Genomic DNA, 15,020 nt, shown 5'->3' with positions numbered 1-15,020 from the left:
AGTATTTTCTCTAAGATTTCTGTCCTAAGAGGATAGACATCCAGGAGTAAGTCACCCAAGAGGCGAAGGTCTGGAAGTGGCTAAGTAGCTTTATCTAATAGCATCCTGAGAATGGCAAGGTTCTTTCTTTTCCTTTGTAGCTATTTACACATTATAGGAGCTATACAAACACAACAAAAACTTTTTGAAGAATGAGGATAAATAAAAGCATCTACTTCATGGGTGATTGGGAGGATTAAGTGAGTCAGTTCATGTCAAATAGGGCCTTGTAGGTATTAAACACTCAGTGCAACTCTGCAGACCCCATAACCTTTGAGTTATTGGCTTTATAACATTCCACAAGATGACTATATTATAGCTACCAAAATGTGTAACTATTGTGTTGCCATGATTATTAACTATTGATTATTTTCCTGATATTTCACATTTTTATATAATTCATTGATAAACAAGTTTATCCTAAAGCAGGAGTCTGAAAACTATAGCAAGTTAGCCAAATCCAGTCCATCCTTTCTTTTTGTAAATAAAGTTTTATTGAGAAGTAGACTCTCCATTTGTTGAAGTATTATATATGGCTACTTTTGCCCTGAAATGACAGTTGAATATTTGCAACAGAGCCTGGTGTTTTTATTTATTTTTTCCTAAAAAATATTTGAATCACTCTAAATGAATGATCTTAATGCATTAAAAGGTTTGTTTAGTTGTTATACATTCCCTGTAAAAGTCTATGTCTCCTTTCCATTAATTTGATTCCTAAAATGCCCCTTTTTTCCCCCTCAATTCTTTCTCTTTTTTTTTTTTGGGGGGGGAGATGTTTTTGCTACAGGGTGCATGCACTTGCCAGTCAGACAGAGAGAGACAGAGAGAGACAGAAAGCGAGAAATTCCCCCCGCCCCCCCAGCCACGGGAGGATGGCCATGCCACAATCCCTTCTCCTCCATTCTCCTCTCGGGATCTTGGGCACACATGCACATGTGTCTGGCATTAGTTTAAGCCACTGGGTCCAGGACTCGAACCACGTTCGACTACATAGGAGTCCAGCGACATAGCCATTATGTTAACTGCTGGTCCCCTAAGATGCTCTTGATACACTATCAGTATTTCTTTTGAAGAGGGCAGTGAATGAGAGGGAAAATGAAAAGACAGAGGCATGTCTGACTCTGATAGGTTTGCAAATATAATAGATGGGGTGGAAGTCATTTTATATGGGTTGTTTCTGCTTGTATTTATCTCTGTGCTCCTTCCTAAAATTTTTCTTCAAACTTTAAAGCTTCATTAAATATAAATTTTCAGTATCTTATGAGGGAGATTTTGTACTGATGCAAGAATATGAAATAAAAATAAGAGAACTGGATTGCAAGACCCAGGCCTATTTTTCCACTAATTTGTCATATGACCTTGGGCAAATGATCTTCCATGCTCCCACTTAACAGCCGGGGAAACCAACACCCACAGACACATGAGAGATCTTTACAACATTTCCAGTGCATTCCCCAGGGTGTCCATGTGGTTCAGGCTCTAGTTGTTTTGCTCTGGATCTTTGGGACAGTCTTCTATCACATTGCCTTTCATCTTCATGTTTCCTCTCCAGCCCACCCTCTCACTTTTAAAGGGTATCGATGGTGATAACTCCTTTCCTTAGAAGTAAGTCTTGAATCTTCATTTTATGTGTTTTAACCTGAGACTCAGGCTCTCATAAAAAAGAGGGCTAACGACAACAGACTACAACTAGATTATTGTAAAAGTCTGATGAGACCTGTGATATGTTGGCCTAAATGCCAGAGATTACTCCCTTTACCACCACCTCATGGAATATACCCCAAGAACCCTACCCCTTAAGACTCAGGCCAGAAATCTTATTCTTTGGGAAACTCAAATGCTGAAAACGCTTTTAAAATCTTGTTCCTCCATCCAAACTTCTGCCTAGTGGCCTGGCATGATGCAAAGGCTTTCAGCAGGCAGCTGGGATTTCACTAGGTGCCAAAAGCATGCTTGTCCAAAGTTGCTTGGCAATATTTAATCCTTAGAGTCTACCACCGCCCACACATCTACTCTTTCAACTTTCAGTCTTTCAAAGAACACTGACAAATAGACTTTGTTTCATCTTCAAATAATCCTTAGAAATAGGCATAGCCTATATTATTCTATGACACATAAGGGAATTAAGGCCCAGAGAGGTGAAGTGAACTGTTCAAGGTCTCATGGCAATATTGTGTCTCAGGTGGGGGTAAAACACAGATCTTTTAACTCCTGGACCTGTGCTCTTTCTTCCACGATACAACTATTTTTTGAATGGTTTTTTTGTTTTAAAATTTATCATGCCTGGCCTTAAGTAAAAAATATCTCCAAGTAAAATTTGTGTGTATAAAGCCAGTGTGGTGGATCTGGGAAAGAAAGAAATCTCATGATAACAAACTTTGATGCTAGACAAGAACCTTTGAACCAAAACTACAGATGAAATCTTTGCAAAGATAAAGAATATTATGTTTTACTTATTAAAAAAAATTGAAACTGGGTGGGCCATGCTATGAAAGTATTTAATTCTAACATTAATTTAAAAAAACATAGTCTCTTGACTTGAGAGCTTCTACATGACTATGAGGAACAAATACACTTTATTAATATATGAAAGACTTGAGACTATTTTCCTACTCTGGGCCTTGGTTTCTCCTTCCGTAAGATTATAGAGTAGTGTAACATTTGTTTAGGTGAAGTTTGGCTGCAGTAACAACTGACCTTCACATGTTAATGATGTGCAACAAAATAGGTTTATTTCTTGTTCTCTTGGATCAACTATGACTATACTCCAGGCCTTCTTTTGTCCAGGGCCAAAGGCGAAAGAGTAGTTTCTCTCTGGGATATTCTAGTCTTATGGCAGAGGGGAAAAAAAATGGCAGAACCATTGTTTGGCTATTAAAGTTTCTGCTGGCAAATGATACATAACATTTCATTTCACTTTTTTTTTTTCAGACAAGTGAAGTCACATGGATAAGTCCAATGACAATGGGGTGAAAATTATTTCTACCAGGCCTAATAGAGAAGGACTCTATAGGTAGGAATAACATGTATCTTGGTGATAACAGCATCTACCAAAATGGTATCCTGAACTTCGACATTTGGATATCTTCAAATTCGACATGTTCAAAATGAACTCATTACCTTTGCTCCTCAAATTTATCTCTCTTCTCCACAGGAATGGCACTACCATCTATTACACCATCACCCAAGCCAGTACTAAGAAATTAGACTAGATTATTGGTCTCACCTCCCACACCCAATTGCTCACTAAGTCCTATAGGTTCTGCTTCTGAATTTTATCTCTCATGTCCATCTCTTCTTTATATTTTCTCTGCCATTGTTATAATTCTGGATGGGGCTGATGCAGATCCGATCTACTCTAAAAGTTTCCTTACATATCTCCACTGCCAGTCTCTGACATTCAGTGTAGAGTATGGATTTGAGGAGGCAGAAGGACACTGTGGAACTCAGAATTATTGTGGTTTACCAAATCAATAGTCAGTACATTTGTCATTTAAAGTATTTCTCTCTTCTGCTTTTAACAGGAGGAAGATATAGGAGTTAAATACATGTAAGAAGGTTGACATCTTCCCCCATCTGATTCTTCTGTTCTGTATTTTAAAGATACAAACAAAAATGATGGAAAATGAAGGTCCTTCAAAAAAGCAAGACTTCTTGTTGTGTGTGGCCACATATTTTAAATGGTCTGTTCACCTTAAAAACCTTGGCATGAGGAATTTGGGTCATTCTTGTTCACTGCAACTTTTCTTCACAGTTGTTCACTGGCATCCCAGGTTTTAAGATCTCTAAAGGGAAAGATAGAGCAGAAGGATGTGTGAGGTGAGGCCTTGGTCAGGAGAGATGGTCGGGAGCAGTGTGACTCCTGATGCTTCTCCAGATGGTAGTGATGTGAAATTAGAGAGGCACACAACAGGCTGGGACCTCAGTTATGAGGGAGTCTACCTCCTACATTTCAAGGTAAAACTCTGATGGGCAAATGGCTTTCCCAAGGTCACCTAGAAAATGATAAGCAAGACTGGGAGCAGAACACAGAATGCTTGCTGTTTTAGTCTGTTTTCTGCTGCTATAACAGATTCCTACAGACTGGGTAATTTATAAAGAACAGAAATTTATTTGACTTATGGTTCTGAAGGCTTGGATGTCCAAGATCATGGTGTCATCTGGAGAGGACCTTTGTGCTATATCATACACTGGCAAAAGTCAGAAAGGCAAGCATGCAAAACAGACAGAAAAAGGAGGCCTCATGTATTCTTTTATCAGTTATCCTGAGATAACCACATTAACACATTTAAGAGAGTTTAATCACCTTTTAAAGGTCTCTCCCACCTGTTAATATCATCACAACCAATTAAATTTCAACATGAGTTTTAGAGGGGAGAGCCAAGCTGTAGAATCTATGTAATGTACATTACTCTTTATATAGTAACAGTCTGGGAGTGCCCAAGAGCCAGAAGCCTCGTATGACCTTTATGTGGGATTTTTCCCATCTTTTCTATCTTCGCCCTCGATCAGGAACCTTAACATCTATTTGGCCTATTAAAGAAACACCACAGACACTTCTATAACTCTATACTCACATATATGAACTTGACTTGAAAGAAAAATGGGCTGCATTATTGGAAGTGGTCTGGCCTCTGTGTAGAAGCTGTGGGGCCAAACCCTGGCTATGATTCATTCACTGTGTGACCTTGGGTTCCTGTTCTTTCTTTTTTTAAAAAATTTAAATTCATTTATTTACATTCATTCACTATACATCATTACAGCATACAAAATGAGATTTTACTGCTCTCTCTTTCTGCACCTCAGTTTTCTTACTTAGAAAATGAGTATGAGTGGGACCAGCAGGTGGCGTGGTGGTTAAGGCGCTGGACACTCCCACATGGCTGACCAGGGTGTGAGTCCTGAATCTGGTGGCTTGTTTTCTCACTTCCTCTCTCTCTCTCACTCTCACCCTCTGTCTCTCTCTGGTCAAATTAAAAAATAAACGATGAATAAATAAAAAATAAAATAAATAATTATTAAAAAAACAAAAAAGAAAATGAATATGATCAGGACACAAAAATGGAAAATTGTCTGTTGGTGATAACGTGTATAAGAATACCTTACCTGGACAAATATACAGTATATTCATGCTGGGAAAATTTATTTTGCAAGCGGTAATGATATACAGTGATTGAATATATAAAAATATTTTAAAATGGGTATGATGATAATACGTATTTTTCAGGCTACTTCTTATAAAATTTAAATAAAAAGCATGAGAATTCATCTGGCACTGAATTTGATAATTTTCCACACTTCTACTGAGGTGCCCACTGAGTACAAAGTCCTAGGGCAACAATCAGCTACAGAAAGTTGTGCAAGGCAACAAAATGAGACGGGAGTGATGCAGTCTTTCTAGGTAGTCAGTCATAGGAGGCCCTACAGAGGAGACAGTACTGGAAAACAGATTTTGAAAGATGAAACAGAGCTTTATAGGTGAAGAATTGGGCTAATTTTAGTGAAATAGAATAACATGAGCAAATTCACAAAGGCATGAACACATTTGTTTTTTGGAAAACTAAAGCAAATACACTAATATAGCTAAAGCACAGAATATAGCTGGGATGGAAGAGGGTTGGGGTGAGAAAGTAGACTAGGTTCAGGCCAAATCATGAGGCAGCTGAAGCGAGAAGCCGAGCAGTGGGAATCTGTCCTGGCCAGAGCTTGCAGTTTGGCAGCCTGGAGTTATCCCAAAGATGCATTTGCTTGATTGATATGGGGGACTTAATTTACAATGACATGTACTCTCTAATTCTCCTTTCTCTTATCTTCCTAGCTTTGACTCTATACTGCTACTCACTTTTATTTCTTGCCTGGGACTTCAAAGGCAAGAAATAAAAGTTTGAGAAGCTTGAAGCAGAGCACTGATGAGTTGGATTTGAGTTTTAGATTGATGCCTCTGATTGGATCCCAAGTGGATTACAAGGGACAACATTGGCAGCCAAGAATCCCGTTAAGAGCCAGTTATAGAAATTCAATTGGGAGATGATGAGATCCTAGGCCAAGGCAGTGGTGGAGGGTATAGACAGAGGGAGATGAATTTGAGAATTATTTGAGAGACAGAATCCACAGGACATGGTAAAAAAGTAAGCTAAGGAGGGTAAGAGAAAGGAGAATTAGACTACGGGATGTGTGAGGGCAGACAGCCTTATGACTAGGTATTCTGGTGTGTAACCCCATGCCTAATGCAACAAAACTTCAATGAATGACTCTTGAAAAAAATATTAATGGAAAATAGATTTCAGATGGTCTCCAGCTTTCTAATTCAAAAGGGGAGACATAGTAGATATTCAATAGCTCTCAGTTAAATGAGAACAGTACGTCTCTAATAACAATAAAGTTTGGGCTCCTGTTTTAAACTCAGAACCAATTTCTCAAGATCCTGAGAGCCCATGGATCCATGGATAGCCCTGAAGGAAGTTGGCTGGCTTCTGAGAAGCATAAATTAGAGGTGCTCATTAAAGGGAATGTTGTCTGACATTTCCCTTAGGAGAACTAGGCCAAAGAAGTTCAAACGCTGAGTCTCTTAGCCTTTGGAGATAAAAGTTAGAAGAGTCCAAAGCTGGAGCTGCCAGGCAGCTGGGCGCCTTCTTCTTGCTTATCCTTCTCACCATTGAAGGAATAACAAAGATGTAGCCAACAAAATAAATAAGTGCTCTGTGGATTGAAGAGATAATTCCACTGGCCGAATACTAAAATATCAAAGGTCCAGGAAAGGATACAGTATGGGCCTTTGATGTACCATAAAGGTCCATTTCATACATCAGTTGGGAATATTTGGGGGCAAAAATGGAATGATATTTTATGTCACCTTCAAGGCATAAAGGGCATTTTATAAGTCAAAGGAAGCCAACTTCTCAAATGGCTGGAGACTGGCAGGTTACTAGTTTGAAATCTAAACACCAATCCAGATTCCAAAACAAAATTACTTGCTGCACTCTTTGCCCAAGAAAGATTTTCTCAGGTTGTCAGAGGCAATGGAGTAGGAGGTAGGCTCCAGATGGAAGCCCAGTTGCTCCAGGTACCATGGAGACCAGCCCAAAGAGCCTATATTAGCTAATGTTCCCAGGTTTACCAGGCAGTGCTGGCCAGAAAAAGAACTCCGGAAGACAGAGAAAAAAGAAGTAGGAGTATAAGGTTCTCATTATATGCTTGCTGGTTGAACATTGCAGGAAGAGTATTTGCCTCATTCAGGTCTCTGCTCAAATACTTTTTATGAAAGGGAGCACTCTGGCCCCTTGCCTCTTTGATTTTTCTTCATCAATATATGATTTAATATAAAGAAATGATGTGTGCTAGTTGTTTCTATTTATTTATTTAAAAAATTTTCCCATTTATATCTTCCATAAGAGAAAGAGGCAGAGAAGCACCCTCAACAGGATCTTTATGCCATGATCCACTCCCAGTCTCAGGCAGCCTGGATTACAAGCACACACATGTGCCTGATATGTATAGGGAAGTCCTAGGATGTAAGCCAAGGGACCCTGCTATGTGGGCCCAGCCACATCACCTCTATGAGGCTGCTTGGCCTCGTAATGTTTGTTTCTTTGTGTTTTTGTTTTGTTTTCTCACTTTTAGATTGCAAGCTCCATGTGGACATGGGCTATATACTATTTATTTATTTATTTATTTATTTATTTATTTATTTATTTTTGCCTTAGAATGTTAACCCAACACAGAGAGGAACTTATAAATAACTGTTGAAAGAACAGAGGCCCCTTAGTTGTGCTGGATGATTCAGACCCTGTCCTACCACTTTGGTGCTCACAGTCTAGTGGGGGAGCAGAACCAAGGTGTGTGTATTAAAGTGATTAATGTCAATGCAGAGCAGGATGCTGTGGGGGTCCCAGTGAAGTACCTCTCTCTGTAAGCTTGTTGGAGTAGGACAGTACAAGATCCTGGCAAAAGTGATGTAGCCAAGATCTGAACTGTGGTAAGAGTTAGCCAGAAAGGGATGTAGGGAGAGTTTTCACAGCAGAAGTGGCTTGTGTCAAGTCACAATGCAGCTTATGATGTGGCTGCGTCAAGATGTATTGAATGAATAAGTATATGAACAAATGCTTTTAAATTTTTATTTTTTTTTGGAGAGGTTTTTGCTATAGGGCACATATGCTCACCAGAAAGACAGAGAGAGACAGAGAGACAGAAAGCGAGAAATCACACCCCAGGGGGGATGGCCATGCCGCAATTCCCTCTCTTCCTTCCATTCTTCTCTCGGGATCTTGGGCATGCACACACATGCGCCCAGTGTGAGTTTAAGCCACTGGGTCTGGGACTGAAACCACAGTCGGTCGACTACACGGGAGTCCAGTGACATAGCCATTATGCCAACTGCTGGTCCCCAAATGCTTTAAAATTTACACCCATTTATTTTTCTAATCAGTCATTGATAGAGTCAGTCATTAAAAAAAAGTGCCTTTCCACTAATGTGTCATTTGCTGAATTGTGCATTGGCCTTTTTCATTTATCACTAAGAAAATATAAACACTCCCAGAAGTATGAGCAGGTTGACATAGGAACTTACAAAAAATAAAACAAAATGAGACAAAAACGTAGACACTCTATAATTACTTCTTCCCACAAACACAGCTTTTTAGAAAAGTACTACGAGGATCATCTACTGAGGCAGGTCATAAAGCACCCAGAATTAGAAGCTAAAAGGATGGATTTCAAGTATTCCATCAATCTTTACCAGGCAAGTTATGGTGTGCTTCAATTCCCAACGGTAAGAGTTGAATACATGAACCAAAAGTGATGGACAAATAAAAGTGATTTATTACAATGATTAACACTCCATTATTTTAACTTATTTTATATTGATAGAGAAAAATGATTTTTCTCTTGGTGTACAGTTCAAGAAATTTTAACACATGGATAGATTTGTGTAATCACCACTATAATCAGGCACAGAACAGTACCATCACCCCCAAACTCCCCTTAATGCTGGCCATTTTTACTCAGAGCTTCTGAGTACCCTTCACCCCTGACAACCACTGATCTGTCTTCTGTCACTATAGTTTTGTCTTTTTGTGAAAGGAGAATGAGAAATATTAGGTTGTTGGGAAAATCATAATGTATTTTTCTGTTTTTCTATGCAAAAATGCATCTTGACTCTCCCGATGACCCAATAAACGGACTCACGTAGTATGCAGATTTTGGAGACTAACTGTGTGTGTTCACAAGTCATCCCTTTTTATCAACGAGTAGTATCTTACTGTATGGATACATGACCACAGTCTGTTTTAAGACACTGAAAGGCATGTGGGTTGTTTCTACATTTTGGTGATTATGAAGAGATTTACTGCAAATAATCATGTACAGCTATCTGCATGGACATAAATTTTAATTCTTCAGGGTAATTACCTAGGAGTGGGGTTGGAATGTCACATGTTAAGTATATGAATAACTTTATAAAAAATGCCGAACTCTTTTCCAGAATCACTACAATTTTGCATTCCTAGCAATTTAATGGTCTGGGACTGAAACCACAGTCGGTCGACTACACGGGAGTCCAGTGACATAGCCATTATGCCAACTGCTGGTCCCCAAATGCTTTAAAATTTACACCCATTTATTTTTCTAATCAGTCATTGATAGAGTCAGTCATTAAAAAAAAGTGCCTTTCCACTAATGTGTCATTTGCTGAATTGTGCATTGGCCTTTTTCATTTATCACTAAGAAAATATAAACACTCCCAGAAGTATGAGCAGGTTGACATAGGAACTTACAAAAAATAAAACAAAATGAGACAAAAACGTAGACACTCTATAATTACTTCTTCCCACAAACACAGCTTTTTAGAAAAGTACTACGAGGATCATCTACTGAGGCAGGTCATAAAGCACCCAGAATTAGAAGCTAAAAGGATGGATTTCAAGTATTCCATCAATCTTTACCAGGCAAGTTATGGTGTGCTTCAATTCCCAACGGTAAGAGTTGAATACATGAACCAAAAGTGATGGACAAATAAAAGTGATTTATTACAATGATTAACACTCCATTATTTTAACTTATTTTATATTGATAGAGAAAAATGATTTTTCTCTTGGTGTACAGTTCAAGAAATTTTAACACATGGATAGATTTGTGTAATCACCACTATAATCAGGCACAGAACAGTACCATCACCCCCAAACTCCCCTTAATGCTGGCCATTTTTACTCAGAGCTTCTGAGTACCCTTCACCCCTGACAACCACTGATCTGTCTTCTGTCACTATAGTTTTGTCTTTTTGTGAAAGGAGAATGAGAAATATTAGGTTGTTGGGAAAATCATAATGTATTTTTCTGTTTTTCTATGCAAAAATGCATCTTGACTCTCCCGATGACCCAATAAACGGACTCACGTAGTATGCAGATTTTGGAGACTAACTGTGTGTGTTCACAAGTCATCCCTTTTTATCAACGAGTAGTATCTTACTGTATGGATACATGACCACAGTCTGTTTTAAGACACTGAAAGGCATGTGGGTTGTTTCTACATTTTGGTGATTATGAAGAGATTTACTGCAAATAATCATGTACAGCTATCTGCATGGACATAAATTTTAATTCTTCAGGGTAATTACCTAGGAGTGGGGTTGGAATGTCACATGTTAAGTATATGAATAACTTTATAAAAAATGCCGAACTCTTTTCCAGAATCACTACAATTTTGCATTCCTAGCAATTTAATTTAGTTTTGAATAGAGGTTTTCTTTCTTACTTTCAAAACTAAGTTTATTTGTTAATTTCACACACTTAACAGAAAGAGAGACAAAGAGGGCTGACCCCATAACCTAATAGTTAAGAGGGCCAGATCCCACAGGGTTGACAATGGTTTGGATCCTGGCCCCAGTGGCCATACATACACATGCACAAAATTCCAACAGGAAGGAGAAATAGAGGAGTGACTGTGGGGACCAGCAGTTAGTGTAATGGCTATGGTGTCTGTGGTGTGACCATGTCCCATGGGGGAGTGATTTCTCCCTCTCTGTCTCCTGATTAACACAGGTACTCTCTGGCAATTAAAAAGAGAAATAATAATTTAAAAAGATACAAAGAGAGAGAGACAGACAGCCCCTCTTACTAGGGTCTTCATGACATGGTTAATTCCCAGCCTCAACCAACCTGGATCAATGGTGAATGAACAGTCCTTTAATGGGCACAGAGGCACTGGGACATCAACTCAGGACCATCTTATTTGGGTTCAACTATGTGACACTGTACAACCATCTGGCTTCTTACTTCTGAAGAGAAAGAATATGAGTCCTAGAGAGTGAAGTGACTTCCTTTTGATTATAAAGCAAATCAGGAAATGTAGGTCAAAAAAGCACTTGTATATCCATGTTTATTGAGGCATTATTCACAATTGCTAAAACATGGAACCAACCCGGATGCCTAAGAACAGATGAATGGAATGAAAAAAGTGTGACACATATACACTACGGAATACTTCTTATCCATAAAAACAATAAGACCCTGACATTTGATAGAAAGTGGGTGAATATGGAAGATTTATTGCTAAGCAAAGTAAGTCAGACTATGGAAGAGAGGCATTGCATGTCCCCACTTACTATACACTGAATGTCTGCATTCTATGGCAGAAACTGAAAGATTGGAAAGTATTAAGGCATGAAAGCTACTGTGGGTACTAGAGACAGTGTGGGAGGAGGGTAGGCTATGTGGGAGAGTGAAAAGGAGGGAATCAAGGGGGAAAAGAAAATAGTTAAGGGTTGCAAAAATGGAAAATTATCTGTTGATGATAATGTATATGACAGTATCTTTAACTGGACTAATATCCAGTTTCATGGCTAAAAGGTGGACTAATATACAGTGCATTTATGCTCAGAAATTTCATTTAGCATGCTGTAATAATATATGGTGATTGAGTATAAAAAACATGATACATACTTATATATATATAAAATGTGAGTAAGAGTCTTAAGATATTATAAACTTTCGATCCTGTTCCATTTTTACTAAACTTAACACTGTCCAGTTTTTATAATCCTCCAGACAATGTTTCTGAGGTAAGGTCTATTTGTTCACTTGCTTCCATTTTGTAGGTGAAAAGATACATACAGAGATAGGTTAAAATGGAAAGAGACCTGCCCAAGGTCACACAGCTGAGTTTGTCTGTGGTGAGTGGAGTTTGACTCCGAGCTTAGTGCTCTTCTCACCATGCACACTTCCTTTGGACAGCTGAAAGTTAGAGCTAGAGGTTCCTTTTAAATGAATCAACATTTCCACCCTCATGGGTATGCTACGTTACAGAGCAAACTTTCCATGCTTTCATAGTGTGAACTGTATGTTTATTAATAACCATTCCTCAATTGCTTCAATTTTCACATTATTAAAAAGCTAAAGCTTGGCTCCCTCATCATTTTCTTCTCTCTGCTTGGAATGGATTTTCATAAGCAGGGCTGAGACTGAAAAATGAAAAGAAGGATTTAGGTCTGGTGCCCACTGTGCTCACCAAGTGATTTCACGCCCCAGGCCTCCTTCCTGTTGGTGTTGCAAGAAGGAACAGTTCTCTACCTCGCCATGGATAGGGGGACAATTCGAAAGGGCAGGAGACCCGCTCATTTTCCAGCATTCTAGAAGCGTCCCATATCCAACTTCATGGCTCAAAGGTGTTAGAGATAATTTTTAGTTCAAGGCTGCTTGTGTCAGAGGGAAACACTGACGAACCATGTTCAGAATTCAGCTTTTATAAGTGGCCTTACGTCTCCCAGGTGAAAGCTCTCTTCTTAGCGCCAGAGGCAAATAGAAAAAAAAGGAAGAAAGCAAAGTAGGAAAGAGGAGGAGGAAAATAATGGAAAAAAGAGAAAGAAGAGAAAATGTAAAAAACAACAGAGAAAGGCAAAAAAACAACCAGAAGGTGAAAGAGAAGAAAGGATGAAAAAAAAAAAGAGACTTTGAAACTAGGTGGTTTATTTTGCTTCTCTGGTGTTTGTTATAGATTATTCTAGACTAGCTGGAAGGGAACAGGGTAATTGGACCAGGCTAATTAGATCTTCATTTGATTTTTGTGTTTGTTTGACTCCTTCGTTTATAACTTGGCAGGGAGCTTTATCGTATATACTTGCTAACTGGTTTATCTAAACTGAGATTGAGCATGAACAAAATTGACATTGGATTTGCTGCTTCAGACCACACAGGAGAGGGGAGAAAACGCTTTCAATTAAACACTGATGTCAAGGTGCAGTAGCAGACCTGACAGGGAGACCTTGAGAGCCCCTTGTAGTCCTGGGGAAGTAGACTTGAAAACACTGATTAGGCTGAGCGAATGTAGGTGAGATTCCGGGAGCAGCATGGTATCTTTCTAAGAATTTGGAATTTGTAGTCTGATCTGTATTTAATCCCTGGCTTGGCTACTTACTACCACCTTGTTTTCTCTGAGCCTCAGTATCCCCACCCGTAAAATGGCATAATAATGTTTACCTTATAAGGCAGAAACAAGAATTAAATGAAATAGCAGAGAATATGCATAATGGCAGACATAACTTTTAGGAAGGTCTTGATTCCTAAACCTTTCTTTGCTTGTGAAACTATTCGTGCCGCTGAGGAAACGTGACCCCGCAGTTATATGCTTGTTCCAACCATATATTCACCTAGTTCCCATTAGAATTCAGCTGTGGGTTGTGAATAGACAGCACTTCTTTCTGGATTTCAGAACAATGGCTTATAACACTGAGCGTCCACAGTTCCTGTTGTGTGTACTCTCTCATGCTAGCTCCCCAGTGGGGAGTCCTCACTGTTTTTGTCTCTCTGACCTACTTCCATTGGACCCCAGCTTCTGTCCAGGAACCTCCTCCTCTGGATCTCTGCTTCACTAGACGTTGGGAATTGTGCCTCTCAGTTCTTACTGGGCATTCCCTACGATTATACTTCAAAATTATAATGTGTTCTGCTGTATGTATTGGTTTATTTGCTGTTGGAATGCAAGTTGAGTTCAGGGACTTGATTTACATCTCTGGGTCTCCAGTTCCTAACATAACACCTAGATGTGTGATTCTGGCCAAGTTACTAAATCTTCGATAGCCACAATTTCCTCACCTGGAATATGGGGATAATTATAGTACCCAACAGTACCTACAAGTTAATTGGCTTAATACAGGATCTTCCAAAAGTTCATGACAAATGCATATTATGAAAAAAACTATGCATGGATTTCAAGATATTTTGAAAAAAATAAACTCATACTTACATTTTCCCACAAACTTTTTGAGGTCTCCTTTGAAGTGTACATAAAGCTCTTAGTATTCTTCCTCATAGGTAGTAAGTGCTCAATACTTATTAGCTATTGTGTGTCATTTTGAATGATTGGGTGAGTAAACAAATGTATCACTAAGCCATGTTCCTTGCTATTAAGGAGTTTGGTCTAATGAGAGAAATGTGTATAAATAGTTCGTAGTGAAAGAATGTGATATGAAAGTAGAGATCTACTTTTTTTTTGAGATCTACTTTTTTTTTTTTTTTTTAAAGATTTTTGCAATAGGGCACATGGAATCACCGATGAGAGTCAGAGAGAGACAGTGAGAGGGAAAGGGAGAGATTACTCCCCAGGAGGGATGGCAATGCCTCAATCCCTTCTCTTCCATTCTCTTCCTAGGATTTTGGGCACATACACATGCCTGGTGTGAGTTTCAAACCACTGGGTCCAGGACTCAAACTGCAGTTGGCCATGTGGGAATCCAGCACCTTAACCACCATGCCACTGGCTGGCTCCAGTAGAAATCCACTTTTAAAAAGTAAAATAACCATAGAAAAGATTCATTTAAAATCAAACCATTAAAGTAAGGATGAGAAGTCAAGCAACTTGAAAAGTCAAGAAGTTTGAAGTGTGTGTGGTTGTGTGTGTGTGTGTGTGTGTGTGTGTGTGTGTGTGTTCTCTGTGTGTTCTGTAGTGGGAATAAAGGGGCAGAAGTAGAAAGTTTCATAGTGTTAAGGACTTAC

Source organism: Tupaia chinensis, unplaced genomic scaffold (assembly GCF_000334495.1).
Source record: "Tupaia chinensis unplaced genomic scaffold, TupChi_1.0 Scaffold000165_2, whole genome shotgun sequence".
Lineage (NCBI taxonomy): Eukaryota > Metazoa > Chordata > Mammalia > Scandentia > Tupaiidae > Tupaia > Tupaia belangeri.
Note: the sequence above shows the minus strand (reverse complement) of the source record.